The sequence below is a fragment of the Phacochoerus africanus genome, chromosome 9, assembly GCF_016906955.1.
Source record: "Phacochoerus africanus isolate WHEZ1 chromosome 9, ROS_Pafr_v1, whole genome shotgun sequence".
Classification (NCBI taxonomy): domain Eukaryota; kingdom Metazoa; phylum Chordata; class Mammalia; order Artiodactyla; family Suidae; genus Phacochoerus; species Phacochoerus africanus.
Window position 1 is genome coordinate 102,441,980 of NC_062552.1, and position 18,307 is coordinate 102,460,286.

The following is an 18,307-nucleotide window of genomic DNA, read 5'->3' on the forward strand; positions in this document are numbered from 1 at the left end:
ATTCAGATTTGCATATTGAAGGCTCTGAAAATTTCCTGGATCACAAAGAAAGACATGGTTCACAACAAGCAGAGGGAAACATTTCTGCACATGACTAAGCCCACAGGACCTGAAAGCAGGTCCCCCTGAAGGTCAGCTCCAGGCACAACCAAATAGACACTCATTCTTTCAAAGGGCACTTATCAATGACTTAGTGCTAGGTGTGTGCCGGGTGCCAGGGCAACAGCCCAAGCCAGGCCAAGCCAAGCAAAGCCCCTACCTTCGAGGAGCAGGAGGGAAGATGCCAAGTCCAAAGCCACGGACAGAAATCAGAGTAAGTACAATAAAAAGAAGGGTGGACAGTGGGTGGCTGGGCTCTAAGGAGGTGACCACAGAGCTGACAGCTTGAGGCCCTGCGGCCCATCTGACAGAACAGCCACGGTCAAACCTTCCAAGTTCCTATTAATCCTATCCTTTTGCTGTGACTCTGCTTGGGACAAAGTCTAGTGCCCCGACATACCTCCACAGGCCTTTTCAGCAATCGCCCAGGTGAGAAAGCACAAGTCTCTCCAGACTGTGACTCAGGAGAGTGATGTTGGGGCTCACTGCCGCCCCATTCCAAAAACGTTGGTCCTAAAAGAGAAAGTCACATGAGGAAGGGAATGATGCTCTTGAAAACGCAGCGAGATGCCTGTCTCATGCCTCCTGAATGTGCTCAGTGCTTAGGGGGAGAGCAAAGGAATTACTTAAATGGAAAATAATTGTTGAGCAGCCATTACTACTAATTCGAGATGTGTCAAATGACATTGAAGTGTTCTATTTAATGTTCTGTCATTACTATCATCTTTTAGAGAGTATAAAAATGAGCGTTCCTCTGATGACCTGAGGCCCACACCTATTTTCCTCATAATCTCTTATGGCCCCCCCACCTGGAATTCTCCAACCTTGGAAGTTTTCAAGAGCAGAGCCCTCAAGCTGAGGAGTCAACATCCAGGTCCCAGAATGGTCCGAGGCTACTAAAACATTAGGGAACCCTCTCCAGGGCTTTGGCAGAGTGAGGTGTGCAAACAGAGGGCTGCTCATCCCATGCGCATTCCTGGCATGCAACCCCTCTATTTTGCATGGGGCAGAGAGGAGAAGATCGGCTGCTGGGTCCCAGATCCCAGCCCAAAGCTTGTCCTGGTTGACCCTCACAGCGGAGGGTATTTCCAAACATTGAAAGGAAACAGCCACAGAAAAATAAGGTTTGCCTGACCCCTTGTGGTATGTGGCTCTCAAAGCCTGTCTTGACAGTCCAGAGAGGACAGGCAGAAGACTGGGCTCAGCGCGAACTTGGGTCTGTAATGGATTGAACAGCGGACCCCCAAAAGATATGTTCCCCCAAGGTGACCCTGCTTGGAGAAACGGGTCTTTTCAGATAGATTAGACATTTTAAGACGAGATCATCTTGGATTACCTGGGTTGGGTGCTAAATCCAATGACAAGTGTCATTATTATTATTATTTTTTGCTTTTTTTTTTTTTTTTTTTTTTTTTTTAGGTCTGCACCCGCGGCCCATGGAGATTCCCAGGCTAGGGGTCTAATCAGAGCTGTAGCTGCCGGCCTACACCACAGCTGCAGCAACGCCAGATTCGAGCCGCATCTGCCACCCACACCACAGCTCATGGCAATGCCAGATCCCCAACCCAGTGAGCGAGGCCAGGGATCAAACCCGCAACCCCATGGTTCCTAGTCAGATTCATTTCCGCTATGCCATGACGGGAACTCCTGACAAGTGTCCTTATAACAGAAGACACAGAAACACAGAGATGGCCATGTGAGGATGGAGGCAGAAATTGGATTATACAGTTATAAGCCAAGAAAGACCAAGGATGGCCAGCAGCCACCACTGGCCAGGAGAGAGGCAGAGAACAGAGTCTATCTCAGAGCCTCTAGAAAGAGCTGACCTTAATTTTAGACCTCCTGGCTTCTAGAACTGGGAGAGAATGCATTTCTGTTCTTTGAAGCCACCAAGTTTGGGGTAACTTGCTACAGCAACCCTGAGAAATGGACGCAGTGACTTTTACGTTCAAGATGGGGTTGAGGGGTAGGTGGGCTCAAACTCAGTGGTTTCCAGATGCTGGTCTATGGAAAGAGTGCATCCGAATCACCTGGGGCTCTCGGTAGAACAGATTCCTGGTTCTGGCTGGATCCCTGGTGTGGGGCTCTGGGATCTGTACATTTAATGAGCTGTCCCTGGTCAGTTCTCCTGTTCTGGGAGCTGCTGCTCTGAACAGCTCAGAGATAACCTTTGTGGTGGTTATCAGCGCTGTTCACTGAATATTTCTAGCTGTTGACCTTCCAAACACAGGAGAGGATTGCGCTTCCTGCTCCCCATCCCCACCCCATGTATCATTTCCAGGTGGAACATCTTCCCACCAGTGCACTTCACTCTCTGGAGCTCTTTTCATGCGCTGTTTGGGGATGGCGGCAGCTCCACCAGCCTGGGTCCTGAGTGCCTGAGCAGAGCCCCCTGGTTCATGTCATGCCAACATACCTATCAGGTTTTAAAGCCACCAAAATGTCAGGTTGTTTGTCACCACAGCATAGCCTAGTCTGTTCTGACTGATTTCAACTCCAGAATGTTTTCAACCTCCATTCACTCTCCCTGAGTCATAACTTGGGACACAGAGACCTTTTTTGAGCTTTGGAAACAATTTGCTTAAGGTGCCTCAGGCTCATCCTAGTGGACACGTCTCGTATTATGGACAACACCGAACTGAACGAACTCAGTATTAACTCCCAAACGAACTCCAGAACTTGTTTTTCTTGCTATTTTCTTTATTCACTAAACCTAAGAATTTTCTAGGCAGTATCAAACTTTATGATGCATATGAACCACCTCAGGATCTTGTTAAAATACACAGCATTAAAATGCAGTAGTCCAAGATGAGTTATATTCTGTAGTTCTAACAAACTCTCAGGTGATACAGGTCTGCTGGTCTACAGACCACACTTAAGAGTAGCAAGGCTTTAGGGAAAGCGTTTCTACAAAACTAATTACTGAACAAACAGTTAAATTAATTTCATAACATCCAACATTATAAGAGTGTATATCTACAAACTCATCTATAGTTTCACACATAGCCAATTTCAGTTTCACGATAGCCCTGTCTGTGAGGGGGACCAAGCGGATATTCTTATACCCACTTTGCAGATGAGGAAAATAAAAGCTGAGACATTAAGAGATTTCCTCAGGGTCTTCTAGCTAGGAAATGCCAAAGGTCAGACTAGAGCTTGAATTACATTTATGCTCCACCGCATAGTCCTCAAGATTTCATCAGCATTTTAAGGTTCAGCAAGATTTTAAACAGTGTGTGTGTGTGTGTGTGTGTGGTTGGAAACCACTTCAAATTCAAATTCTTTGGTCACTTCAACCAAGCCTCTCTGTGACATGGCCTCATGTCCTCTTTCACGGGGAAAATACTGCCATCTGGTGGAATTTCAGAGGAGTAATTTTTAGGACACCACATCAGAGTTGTGTCCTGACAATTTGGACTTCATGGTTCTAGTTCTTTGAGTCAACACAAGTCCCCAATTCTGTGTAAGAGATCCAGACATGGCTTAAGCTGTAGTCCTTTCCTTCTCTGGGCTCCTGAGGCAGATTCATAGATGTAAATTTCTACCCGAAACAATTTGTTCATAGTGCAAAGTCTGTGATCAAAGGATAGGGGTTAAGTTTTAACTTCTTTTAGCTGTGTGGCCTTGAGCAAGGCACTTGACCTCTTGGATCCTTACTGTCCTCATCTATATAAAAGGAGTAAAAACTGGGCTTGCCTTTTTGGGTCGCTGGGATGAAGATAAGAGATTTGTCTTCAAAGCCAATAGGACTTGAGAATGGAGATGTTACAGGACTGGAGAAGGTCATGACTCCATGACAGAAACGCAATGCTGAGCTTGGTTTACAGGGAGAACGGCAATGCTACCGGGATAGATGAAAGCAGACAGCTGATTTGGGGGAGAAGATGACAACTTTAGGTTAACCAATGAGTCTGAAAAGACTCCAGGACACTATGTGGCAATATTCAAAGCAATTGAAGGAGAGGCAGAACGGAGATACAGATTTGGAAATGCAGGAGAATGCAGCTGTCAGGTGCACAGGCCTGGAGCCACTGTCCTGGGTGTAACTCTCAACTCCACCATTTCCTGGCTGAGACCCCAGACAGCTATTTAACCTACAAATGAAATAACAACGGCTGCTGTGAGAATGCAAATAATTTGTGCAGGTACAGGGGTTATAACATCTGTTTAGTGTTTTCTGTTCCCTGGAACATAACTTCCCCAAGGATAGGAGTTTTCATTTATTTCCATGTCTCCCGGTGTGGAGGAGGCATTCAATACATAGTCATTGAATAAATGAGTGAATGAATGAATGACAATAACTGCCTGTAGGACTGGTGAGCAGAAGAGCTGTTTGAAGGAGAGACTGAAAGGAAAACCAGAAGGCTGGGCTCCAATGTTGCCCAGAGTTAGGTGCTGAAGGCCACCCCTAAGCGTGTTCTTTGTGGAGGTATACAATGGAAATTTTCCCATGGAAAGGACTAGGTTAGTGGCCCGCAACTGGGGTAATGTCTGGAGGGAGACATTCTGGGGTTTTGGATTGGTGGAAGTGGGGAAAGTGTCATTGGCATCCAGTGGGTAGAGGTCTGGGAACATCCTACCACGTATGGGATAGCCCCACAATGAAGAATTATCTGTCCCCAAGTATCAACAGTGCCAAGGTTGAGAAACCCCAGCCTAGATTTAAGAATCAAAAACATGGTTCTTTTTGTTTTGTCTTGCTTTGTTTTTGCCTTTTTAGGGCAACACCGGTGGCATATGGAAGTTCCCAGGCTAGGGGTAGAATTGGAGCTGCAACCTACACCACAGCTCACGGCAACACCGGGTCCTTAACCCACTGAGCGAGGCTAGGGATCAAACCACATCCATGGATACTAGCAGGGTTCATTGCTGCTGAGCCACAGCGGAAACTCCCAAAAGATGGTTCTGATCCCAGCTGTGTTTCTCACTAGCTCTCTGACCTTATCAGTCAAATTCTTGATCTCTGTGAGTTCACGTCCTTATCTGCAAAATGGGAACGTTAATACCAGCTGAGCGTTGGTTGAGGAAGAGAACAGTGCGTTCTTGGGCCTGTGTTGAATCTACCATTGTGATTAGTTATTACTCTCATGCAAAGGGATGCATAACACAGATAAAGTCTCCTCCCTCAGGTGAATTACAGAGACTGGATCCTGCTAGAGAGCGTGATTCATGTCACTTTGAGCCCCCACCATCCCCCACACAGAGCAATCATGCTCATCCTGGCCTGGCTCCCTCCTCCATCTGCAGTGAGGATGAGGGAAGTGGTGCAGAGCCCAGATGACTCTGAACTTGCCCTGCGCCCCCCTCCATCTGCAGTGAGGACGAGGGAAGCGGTGCAAAAGCTGGGACGACTCTGGACTCGCCACTAGAGTGAAAATAAGCTGAGGCTCCTCTCCATACAGTCGGCTCATAACCAGCTCATAACCTTGACCCAGGTCTGATCCAGCCAAACGCTAGCCAGACTGAGCTCCCCATCTCAACAGTCTGCCCAGTAGAGCAGGAAGAGGCATGACCTAAATATTACAGAAGTTGGCCAAACGCAAAGAAAAACATTTAAAAAAAAAAAAAAAAAAACCTGTCTCCACAATTTTAAAAAAAGCAATCTGTGTAAATTCTTGGGAAGGCTGCACTCACCCACTCCTAGTGAATGTGCAGGCAGATGGCCTGGAATGCGTGTCACATACACAGACCTTCCTGCTTCCCTGAACACACCCACACAACTCTCCCTAACACCGGGGGTCCAGATCCCATCCACCCTTTCTTCACTTGCTCCAGCTGCTGGTTACAGGTGACTCTGGCCTGACGGGCCTCCTCTGAGCAGAGACCCAAACGTCAGTTCTTTCCTCTGCCATGAAGCGCTCACAAAGCAGGGAAGAAGATAGGGGATAGGGGTTTGGACAGGGGTGAGAAGTAAAGAATAGGTAAGAATAAAATAAGAGAGAAATGAAATAGGAATTAGGTAATAGGATTGCTAAGAAAGAATAGGGCTCCTCAACGGATAATAGCTTCCATTTCTTGAGCACTTACTTTATAGCAGGCACTGTGTCCGTGTTCCTCATTCAATCCTCCAGTGCTCCTGTGAGCTCAGTATAAGGACGCCCACTTGGACTTCCCGTCCTGGCTCAGCAGAAACGAATCTGACTAGGGTCCATGAGGACGCAGGTTCGGGACCCTGGCCTTGCTTAGTAGGCTGTGAGCTGTGGCGTAGCTTGCAGACGCAGCTTGGATCTGGCATTGCTGTGGCTGCGGTGTAGACCAGCAGCTATAGCTCTGATTCAATCACTAGTCTGGGAACTTCCCTATACCACAGATTCAGCCCTAAAATGATTAAAAAAAAAAAAAATGCCCGTTTTATAGAAATCTAGTAAAGTGTGTTCTAAGAATTAGGTTGCCTCAGATCAGATCATTCTCAGTCTAATCAATAAATATGACCCTGCAGTAGAGTGGGAAGTGGCTTCAAAGGAACATCTGTCTTAGAGGAAATCCTCCCACACCAGGCACTTGTGGCGGGGGAGTGGGGAGTGGAGACAATTTGCTTTCACTTGGATGACTGAGGGTGAGCAACCCCTCTGGTATTTAGTGGGTGAAGCCAAAAATGCTAAACACCCGATCTGTAAAAAACAACACTCTGGTTGAGAAACACTGGAATTTTCTGATGCTCAGCTCCCCCACCTCTGTGTGTAGACAATATCACCTGCATTAATCAGGTTACCAAAAGGATTAAGTGTCCATGACATCTGCTGGGTACCAGCCCCCACAGTGCGCAGACACCATCAGAGATCCAACCATATCTTGGGCCATACACCATTTCTGAGCCGGCTGGCCTCCCCTCCACCTGCCAGCAGCCCTGTCTCTTTAGGAGGACTTTCCTGGCAGTGAAAGGGCTCTCTACCCTCCTTGACCAGGCAAGCCTGAGGCACCACACACCCTCAACCAACCACAGGCTGGAGCTGGTGTTTAAACACCCTGGCTACCTCACTCCTCAGAGGGAGAAATCTGAGGCTTGCGCTCCACCTGCACGGGTTCCAGAGTTCCCCAGTAGGACTAACCTCCAGTTTCCTGCAGCGGTAACCTGGGGTAACCTGGCTTCCTTTCCTCCTCTCTCCACTTCACCCCCACCCCACCCCATGCTTTCAGAGATCACCTGCCAACTAAACCATTTGTTCCCAAGTCCTTGTCTCTTGGTTGCTCCTCAGGAAACCCAATCTAAGACACACACCAAAGAGTTAAATGTTAGTCCCTTGCCTGGGTGCCCCTTTTGGTTTGCACCTTTTCTCAGCCTAGGGTCCCCATCGCAAAAGGGAGAGCGTCTTCTCACGTGGGTCCTGCTATTCTAATAACCGCATCTTGTGAATTATGTTAGTTCCTCGCTCTGGCTCATTAGCAGCATTATTAAAAATCGGGTGGGGAGGGTGGCCCATTAAACCCCACACACTGAAAATAATTCTTTCGCAGGCAATGGGAGCACTACTTTGGGACTAATTTCTGCTCTGGGACTGAGAACTCCCCAGCCAGCGAGAAGAGCAGGCTGGGGACAGCGGAGAGGGCTGTGCTGGGGATGGGGTAGGGGGTAGGGGGTGGGGGGCGGGGGGGCGGGGTTCTGCTGCCCTCACTTTCACAACAGACTGCCTTGGCCAGAAGGTCTCTCCTGAACACAGCAGTGGTAGTGGCCGGCTGAAGGGAAACATCGGAGGAAAGAGAGGGACCCTGCCCCGGAGAAAGGAGACAAGGTTCACATTAAAGGGACACCAAGCAAGGATGCAATCCCAACCCACCAGTTCTCGTGAGTTCCAAAGGGGCAGTGCAAGCAGCCGTAAGGAAGAGCTGGGTTTGAAGCTGGTCCTTTGACCCTTGAATTTACACCTGCTTTGCTTTCATTCCCTCCCCTGGGCAATTCTATTTCTTCTGAGTTGATGACCCTCGATGGGGAAGTGAAGTCACATCCAAATGGTTTGGAAAATGTCCCGAGGAAATACATATTTGCCACCTCACCACATTTATCTCATGCTGATGGCAAGGCCATGTCATTCCCACGCCAGCCCTTCAGACCTCTCAGCTCTAGTTGCCTGTGTGATGGGCCACAGCAGGGTCGCGGGGTGGGGGGGGGGGAAGGGGTGTTTGCTGAGAGACAAAGCTGGCATCCTGCATCAGCGTATCTTGCTATTTAACCATGGGGGGCTTTCCCTCTGTGTGTCCATAAGTAAGGCTCTTGGACTGTTTGTCTCAGATTCCACAAATGCAAAGTAGTTATAATACCACTTCAGAGCCGAAATTTGAGGATTAAACAGAGATAATGCATTTAAGGACCTGACATGAGTTCCTGGCATGTAGTATCCAATTACTATCTATGAGCTAGGAGTCGGACACAGTAGTTATAGCAGGAGAACAGCAGGAACGGAGAAGAGCTTGGGCTCCTGCGCTGTATTGCATCTTCCCTAATAGCTGCACAACGTGCTCTCATAGCACGTGCTCAATAAGTTTCTGCATGAAATAACAAGTAAACCAAGCCAGGCTGAAGATATACTTAAAGCAGCTGTTTACGAGCACTTATAAGATACCGGTTCCTCTGCTGAGCATGTCACATAAATTTCCTAGCTTTATCTGTTCAGATTACCCCCTCCCTCTGAGGTTTCCTTCTCTGGGGAGTGAGCTCCACCCACTGAGACACTCAGGCTCTCCCCACCCCCTCACTCCTTCAAGGAGCGTCTCATCTGATTGGCGGATTGGAAGAAGAAGTGGACATGCGCCAAAGAGCCTTTTCCCACTGGCCTCTTTGGGGGCAGGGGTGCTGGGGGGCAGGGGTGCTGGGGGGCGGCGTGGAGGGGGCAAGTTCCTTTGCTTTCCAATCCTTTGAGTTTGGCTGGGACTGTCCAGGTCCAGAGATGCTGGGGATTAGATAAATCTGTCAGTTCCAGAGCTCAGTGTCAGGAAACCCGCTGGTCTGTAGATACAAGCTACATTGCAACCTGACCTTTATCAGGAATAAAGGTGGTTTGGGTCCTTCCTATGAGGACTCTTTATTCAGGAATTGGTTCAGACCCGGGTGGAGACTCCCTATTCAACCTTAACACACCCACTGCACCAACCTGGTGATATAGATACAGGTAACATTATCTTTTTTTTAATAGAGGCGTTTAAGTGACTTGCCCAAGGTAACACATCTTGATGAGCTAAGATTCAGACTCGTGTGTTTTTTATTCCAAAGAATGGCTCTTACCTATGCCGTACCCTCAGTGGAAAGTTTTTGTAACCCCACCACAGCAGAAAATGGATTTTCAGCCTCGTGAGAAAAGAGGAGAATTAGGATCCTGTCCTCAAGGGACCCTGACCCAGACCTTCCAGACAGACTTCCCAAGGGAGGCCTTACCACCCATCCTGTCTGTTGGCTCTGCTCACTGGCTGGGCCTGACTCGTGGCTTCCCTCTCACTCTCAGGAGCCTTGTCCATCTTCATATTTACTTCTCTCTACTTTTTCATCACTTGGCAAAAATATCCTCCATGGGCATGTTTGTTTCTCCTGGTCAGCTCTTTTATTGTTTCCTCCATTTCTTTCTGGATGCTCTCATGATGACTGGAATTTCAGACCCCATTCATTTTCCAAATGACTTGTTGGCACTGCTGTGTGGCACCGTGATCAGGAATAGAACGTGCCCTTATCTCTTTTCTGTGCCATCTCTCCTTTCGTGCACTGGCAGCTCTTCTCACACACTCCCACTCTGCTGGGTGTCTCTAGAGGCAAGGGATTTGGTCTGGAGGGGACTCTGCCTCTTCCTCATTTCCCTTCTCCTTCTTTCCCAAATAACAGCTTAGTTGCCCGCATCTGGAAAATATGCCTGATTGCAAACTCCAAGGACCTGGAGCTGAAGGGGACCCTACTTCTCTAATTCTACAGGTGAGGGTTTAAGGCACAGAGAGGTTAAGAGACTTGTCTAAGGTCTCACAGTGAACAAGTAGCTGAGCTGAGCCAGACTAACTCTCAATCTCTTGATTCTCAGTCCAGCGTTCATCCCATGAAGCCATCTGGTTAAACTGATCCCTGGGCTTAACCAAATAATTGAGTCAAGGAGGTATATCCCATTCCCCACTTTATCGAAAGTCAAGTTCTGTGGCAACTGTTCCATGAGGGTCAGACCCCACCTCCTGCCCCTCTTCCTCACGTTTTGGGCTCACTTTTCTTACTATTGTGCAAAGTTAGTTCCTGCCCAGGGGACTTGACATTGGCTGTTCCCTCAGATCAAAGACTCTTCCCAGATCTTTGCATAGCTCTTGAGAGCACTCAGATCTCTGCTGAAATGTGTCATTCTGCCTAGACATGCCCCTTCTTTCCTATCACTTCCTATGCCTTCCACCCTGCTTTCTATTTTTTAGAGCACTGACTGATTACTATCTGAGACACCAGCTATGCTTATTCTCCTTTTTGTCTGCCTCAAATGTGAACTCTGTGAAAGCAGGGCCTTTGCCTTGCTCACCACTGTATTCCCAGTGCCTGGCACTCAGTAGATGATCAGTAGATAACAGTGTGCCAAAAAAAAAAAAAAACAAAAAACAAAAACAAAAACCAAACCAAACCAAACCAAAACAAAACACAATGTGCCTACTATTAACATATTATTGATTCGTAGTTGTTAGAACCAAAACACGGCACCAAGTATATAGGGTGGCAGGCAAACAGGCGGCTGCCATGAGACCCAGAAGCATATGACAGCCCTGTGCTGAGCGCACCTAGATTCAAACACTTGGCAGAACATAGCACGTCTGGCCCTGAAGAAGCTCCACAGAGCAGGGCCACATCCCCTCCGATGCTAGGTCGATGGATTAAAACACAGGAACCCAGGCAGAACTTCAAGAAGCTCGGGCAGGATTAAGGTGCTCTTTCCTGCATCCTGTTTTTACCAGATAACAGATTCTCTCCGTGAGGAGATGCCCACTGCCCAGGACCTCACTCCTCACTAGGGCCCCCCACCCCACCAGACCACACGGCTGCCCTTCGGAATGCATAGCATGGACAGTCACTCCATCTTCTTTCTGCAAAGATAAGAAGGTAACTGGCACTTCTAGGTGAGGAGCCTGGTTAACCCAGGAGTCAGCAAAGAATGATCTGCCTCAGATCATGGAATCTGGGGTATCAGCGCTAAGTGGAGCAAGAAAGTATCTTCAGGCCCTGTGGCCCCTTTCTGTGACTTGTAACATCACCAACCACTGGGAGCCTCAGAAATCCTCCTCCCACCTTGGGAATCCCTCAGTCAAGTGGAGAGTGAGTCTCCACATCAAGGTGGCTTCACCTTTTCCTTTCCTACACTCTCACTGAGATGCTCAGTGGCAGCCCAGTTTTTTCCCTGCCCTTGGCCCAGGCCAGGGACATCTCTGTATGTGAAGAGAGGACAAGCTGGCCAGGTTGTACTGCCTTTGCTCTACAGGGTGACCTAAGCACCCTAAAATGCCCTTGAGGAGCCCCAATTCTGCCCATCTCTTAAAGATGGCTTTAGTATTCATGCTTCATTACATATTATTATTATTATTGTAATCAGTGGCTAGAATTAATAATATTATATGCTGGACACTGTTTCAAGTATATGACTTGTATTAATTAATTCTCACAGGACCCTAAAAGATAAGTAGTTTTGGTTTTTTTTGTTTGTTTGTTTGTTTGTTGCTTTTTAGGGCTGCACCTGCAGCATATGGAGTTTCCCAGGCTAGGGGTCAAATCAGAGCCACAGCCACAGCAACACCAGATCCGAGCCACCTCTTCGACCTACACCACAACTCACGGCAACGCCAGATCCTTACCCCACTGAACGAGGCCAGGGACTGAACCCACAAACTCATGGTTCCTAGCCGGATTCATTTCCGATGCACCATGACGGGAACTCTGATAAGTAGTATTATTACATCCACTTTCAGGCATGGAAATTGAGGCACAAAATGATTAATCTGCACAAGATCATGCAGCTACAGTGTGGTAGAAAAGGGATTTTCAACAGAGCATTTGGCTTTATAGCCCCACAATCTAAGTTTTTAGGACAAAGAATTTTCTTCTTAGTTCAGCTTTAGCTATATACCTCACCTGAAGTTTGTACATTTTTCATTGTAATAGTTTTATAAATGTTCTAAAACGTCCATTTTGACTTTATGATTGACCTAAGAGTTATGTAGAAAAGAGTTTGAAGTTTTTCAAGCCGTTTGAGATTTTGTTCTTTTTGTTTGTTTGAGCTAGAAGTCTCTTATTGCCAGGAAAAGCCTCCAGTTGATTAAGTAAAAGATGAGAATTGTTTATAAGGATAGAAGGCTTTGTGTACTTCAAGAGCAAGCGTGCAGGTGAAACTCTTTAACAGACATAAATCACAGACTGGGAAGTCAACAGGACTAAGCTCTACTCCCTCCTATGCATCTATTACATTCTTTTTTGCCAACCTATTTCTTCTGTCTTAAAGTCACATCACAGATCATGATCACGGATAGTTCTTAAATATGTTTATTACAGGTCCAGCCATCTGAGAGATGATACTCCTCTCTCTTTGCCTCAATTCGTAATTCCCAGGAATTCTGGCACATCTGGTTCAGGTGTCCGATCACAAATCAATCGATCAAGGCCTGTGAGGTGGGGTTAAATTGTAATAAATTGTTGATGGTTGTTGGAAGCCCAAAGCTAAGAGACATAGTTTTGGGTGTGAAAAGGAGTAGTTGTGACCAGATCAGATCAGACACACAATAAGGTGTTCACTACTTTTTTTTTTTCTTATATTATTTATTTTTGTTTATTACATTGTGGACAGAAAATGTATTCTGTCTTATTTCTGTCTCTAGAAATTTATCAAGATTTTCTCAATTATGGCTTTTTTCATATTTACTTTTACAGAAGGAAAGATGTCGTAAACTTTCTTACTGATGCTGCTGTCTCTGTCAGTCTTTTTACTACATTTTAAAGCTATATTGTTTGGCACATCAAGTTGCAAATATACCGCATTCAGCTTAAGAAGTGTATTCTTGTTCTCCAGGATGCTTACAAGTCATAGGCTCTCCGGGTTGGAAGAGACCTTCAAGGTCATTTAGTTTATCCCTTCTTCAGAAAGTTGTCTGTCCTCTCTAACATTCCCCCAAGTGGCCATTCAGCCATATCCATACTGCCCAAGTGTTGGGGACTGTGTCCTCTCTCTTTACTCCTCCTTCTCAGTGAACTGGACTCTACCTTCTGGGTCTCAGTCCTAATATGGAGCATTCACTCCCACACGGCCTCCCTTCACATTTTTCAGATTAGTTTCTAGAAACATAAAACCGGAGCCCATCTTTCTGGATGCCTTTTCTGATAGCTTCAAACATATTAAATGTATCACAAAGTCTGAAATGCCCCCTAGGAAAGAGATACTTTAAATCTAAAAGTCTTCTTGTTTCTTCCTTTTATTGTATGAAGGATCCTGGAAAAGTTAAGACTATGTTTTCTTTGCCTCAGTTTCCCCTCACTGTATCAGAGAGTCTAGAAACAAATTTACAAACAACAATTCTAACGAGGTAGGGAAAAGACAGAAAAAGAGAGAAATCGAGAAAGAAGGGGAAAGAGAAGAGGAAAGGAAAGGGGAGAGAGGGGACAGAGCTAAAGCAAGTATTCGTAATTTGGGAATTCAGAATCTCCCAAGGCTTGTGAAAGAGGTGAAATTAATTTTAATAATGTATTTTACTTAATTTATCCACATGTTATCATTTCAACTTGTAATCATACAAAAATTATTCATGAGATAACTTACATTTTTTAAATTCTATGTCTTTGAAATTCAGTGCACATTTTATACTTATAGTATATCTCAGTTTCAACTACCAGGCAGCTTTCAGCATGAGAAATGCCCCAAGACCTAGGTTTTTCACTTCCTACCAACCCACCAGCCTCAGATGAAAATCCTCAACACAGGTTCTAAGGTCTGCAGCTCCTAAAGAGTCCAGCTGGCTGTATAAAGAGTGATGCTCTCTCACAATAGCCAAGACATGGAAACAACCTAAAGGTCCATCAGCAGATGAATGGATTATGAAGATGTGGTACATATGCACAATGGAATATGACTCAGCCATAAAAAAGAACAAAATAATGCCATTTGCAGCAACATGGATGGAACTAGAGACTCTCATACTAAGTGGAGTAAATCAGAAAGAGAAAGACATGCGATAGCACTTATATCTGGAATCTAATATATGGCACAAATGAACCAATCTACAGAACAGAAACAAATTCATGAACTTGGAGAACAGACTTGTGGTTGCCAAGGGGGATGAGGAGGGAGTGGGATGGACTGTGAGTTTGGGGTTGGTAGATGCAAACTACTGCATTTGGACTGGATAAGCAATGAGATCCAGCTGCATAGCATAGGAAACTATAATCACTTGTGATGGAACATGATGGAGGATAATGTGAGAAAAAGGACGCACATATATGCATAACTAGGTCACTTTGCTATACAGTGGAAATTGACAGAACATTGTAAATCAACTATAATAAAAAAAAAATTTTTTTAAGTGAGGCTCTCATGTGCCCAAGGATACAAGAAAACCATGCAATGGTTTCCACCACAGCTCTGAGATGTTTTCGAGTTCTGGGCAATGTCAGCTAGAAAGACCCTGAAACAACATGTAGTTCAACCTCTCATCTTATAGATAGAAAAGCTGAGACTCAGAGGGGTTGAGTGATTTGCCTAGCCACTGATCTCTACTCAGCAATATCTGAAGAGTCTAGCCTAGCCGGGCTCAGTAAATACATGCATCATGGATGAGTAAACAATTGATCTGCGGAAGGAATGCAGACCTCTTGCTACACAGGCCAGTGCCCATCCTGCTACCCCACGGATAGAGCAGTCTCACCTCTCTTTGGAAAATGGGGAAAACATAAGAAGCCATATAGGATTTGAAAGGAGAGATCTGACCTAATCATTAGCTCCATTCATCCCTCCCTCCTCCGTGGGGATTTTAGGGTCTCTGTAAATCCTAGGTACTCTCACCTCTGGAGACACCATCCCATTGCTTATCAAGCATATTCAAATACTGTCATAGCCTACTCAAAACTTATACCTAACTATTTAAGAGTTGATTTCCAATTAGGCATTGACATATGTATGATTTATAAACAATTAATTAAAACATTATTAAACTTTAATATTTGGGTGTTGTTGTTAAGTCTCAGGAATTTTCATAGAACTTTGCAAGACTCAGAACCCAAAGGCAGGGCAGCTATTTAGCTGGTGCACTCCAGTACAGCTGTACCATTGTTTACCTCTGGTATCCTTCTAATTTGCCAATTCCTGGGCCCACCAGATAGTAAGTCTTTGAACATTACCTGTACCCTGTCTTCAATATGCTCTGTCTTCCATAAGTTTACTTTGTCATCTTGGGTAACCAGTAGCACTAAGTAAAGGTCTTGCTTTGCTCTTTTGCAGGGGGAAGGAACAAGTCATAATGGGTCCTAAACAGTAACAACAGCTTCCAAGAATCAGCCGTCCCCTAGAGACCCATCCTCACTGTGGATGACTCACATGCCAGGAGCAGGATCCTACAGCCATTGGCCACATTAATGTTGATGCTGCTCTCTAAAAATGATAATCAATGGACACACACAGCGCACTTCAGAATTTGCAATTTCACATACGTATTTTTGCTGGTAGGGTAGTGGAGAACAGGATGGTGCAAATGCTTACCTATCACCCAGAAACTGGAGTCCTGGTGCATCTGAGCCCCTCATCAGCTGCCGAGAAGACCACATAATCCCTCCCTCATACAGATGCACACATCTGGTTCTTCTGAGGCATGGGACTGTGAAAGGGATATATCCTGAGGCCATGGAGACCCCATTCCCAGCAGCATGGGCATCTTCTGAAAGATCATTAAAAATGGAAAATCCCAGGCCCCACTCCAAATCTACTGGATCAGAACATGCATTTTAACAAGATGTCCAGGTGATCCATTTACACTTTAAATTTTTGAGAAACACTGCTCTAATAGATATAGTGGTGGAGTTGATGTCAGGAGAATGAGGTTTGCATCCTGGCTCAGCCACTAACTGCATTACCTTGGAAAATTTACTTATGTCTGAGCTGCAGCAGCATCCTCATCCAAACGATGGAAAAAAACAATTCTAATGCCCTCCTCCAATCTCTTATGAGGATGATTAGAGCATGTACATGGAAGTGTCCTATTACCTATCAGGTGCTAGATAAATAGAACATTTCACTTCTTTCCAGTGTATGCATATTTTCGAGTAACTCCAATGGTCTATGGACTCCAGCCTAGCCCCCTTTTGACATGAGAGCCACACAGTCACAGTGAAATGACGGCAGCTGTACTCTTAGCTGTTCCTCTTTGGTCACGGTCCTTGTCACTGTTTCCGATGGTCCCATGTGGACTTTCTGAGACCAGGCAGCCTCAGTGTGAGGGACAGCCAAGCTGTTCACACAATTCCTGGGAGATCTGCCAGATTAACATTTATTAAGCCATAAAGAGGGAATATTGCAAAGAATATGAGCTTCTGAGACTAACAGATATGGCTTTAAATCCTGGCTCTGCCACTTCCGAGCTATGACCTTGAACAAATCAGCTCACTTTCTGAGCCTCAATTTCTTCATTTGACCAATGAAAATAATAACACAGATTGTCCCAGATTATTTTGGGGAAAATGTATGTAAAGTACCTAATGTAGCGCCTGGCACATAGGTGCTCAATAAATGCTGATAGCAGTAGTTACTGTTATAACCAATAAGAATTATTATAATGCTCACTAGCAATGTCTGGTTTTCCAGTGTCCATGAGGAGGTTGTCCTAGGCAAATCTTTTGGGCCAAGAATAGCTTAGGAGAAACATTCAGTGACTGACTCATTATTCAAGCACTTATTAAACTCCCACTGTATGGAAGAAAGCTTTATGTGGCAGGAAGAGCCAGAAGAGACTCTGCTGTCAGAAGAGCCAGGTTTGTGTCTCCAAGGCTCCTTCCTGCTCTAGGATTCCAGAAATGTGTCAGCTTTCAGTGTAAGGAGGGAGAGAAGAGGAACCCAGGACAGGAGCAATTCTGAGTGCCTTAAATCAGGGACAGTTGTTCCTTTGCTGAGGGGAAAAGATGTGACTGGGGACAAAAGAGATGAAAGAAGAGGGCACAGCAGAGAGCCCCACTTCACAGGGAGTCAGAGATCACCTGACCTCTGGACACAGCCCATAAGGTAGCCCCCGACACCCTAAACCAGAGTAATATTTGATTTCCTATTTTTTGAGCAGCTTGGAATATATTGGAAGTTAAGATAATGCTGTAGAGCAGAAATTCTCAAACCTATGTGTCATTCAGGGAGCTTGCTAAAAATACAGCTTAGTGGGCTGTAGCCCCAGAGAATTTCACTCAGTAGGGCTTGGAATCCACACATTTAACAGAAGTTTCTGATGCAGGTGAAAGAAATTCTGCCTTAGGGACTGAAACCCACTCCTTCTGACTCTAAATTTTATTTTTCTATCAACCTGAGGTCTCCTGGAAGGAGGGACAGACACATGGACTGAAGAATGGATGGATGGACAGACAGATGGACAAAGTGAATGACAGGTCCTTCCACATAGGTCCACAAGACTGTGGATGGATAAGAGAAACTGGGGCCCTAACCCTGTTTGTCACTGTCGTCTCCTTGGCATGGTTCTTGGGAAGAACCACTGAGCTCTGGAATGCTGGCCAGATGATTCCGAGACACCAGTCCAAGCCAACTTGGTCTGATAGAAAGGGTGAGCTATGGCGTTAGAAAACATGTGTTTAAGTCTGAGGGCTGGTACTCCCTGGCTATATGACCACATGGAATTCACACTTCTACTGAACTTTGACTTCCCATTTATTAAAAGGAGGATACAAGTGTCTAACCCACAAGACTGTTAACTCCTAAAGTATAACACATGCTGGCTAATTTCTGCAGATAAGGACACAACTGCCTCTCCCCACTTCCTTTTCCTACCTGATCTGAAATCCTTAAGGGGGAACCAATTACCTCTCACACTTACATACACGCCACCTTCAGGACTTAGGTACCTAGTCCTATTTGAGTCCTGCAGCAGGGTATCGCCTCTTGCACCCTGCAGCAGGGTGCTTGGAGGTTATGATTCCCAACTGACAGATGGCTGAGGCAATCAGAATGCACAGCAGTCAAGTCACTTACCCAAGGTTTCACCCTGGCAACAGTTGAGGAGCAACAGATCTCAAGGGCACCTTTGG

General features: G+C 45.7%; 1 long non-coding RNA gene across 1 annotated transcript in view; it reads right to left on the reverse strand.

Moving 5' to 3' along the window:
• Positions 1–676, reverse strand: part of LOC125135875 (uncharacterized) — a 170,012-nt gene extending 169,336 nt beyond the window's left edge. Inside the window, exon 1 of the long non-coding RNA XR_007137069.1 lies at positions 500–676. This is a non-coding gene — a long non-coding RNA (uncharacterized LOC125135875). The remainder of the gene's footprint in view (positions 1–499) is intronic.
• Between the last annotated feature and the right edge of the window lie 17,631 nt (positions 677–18,307).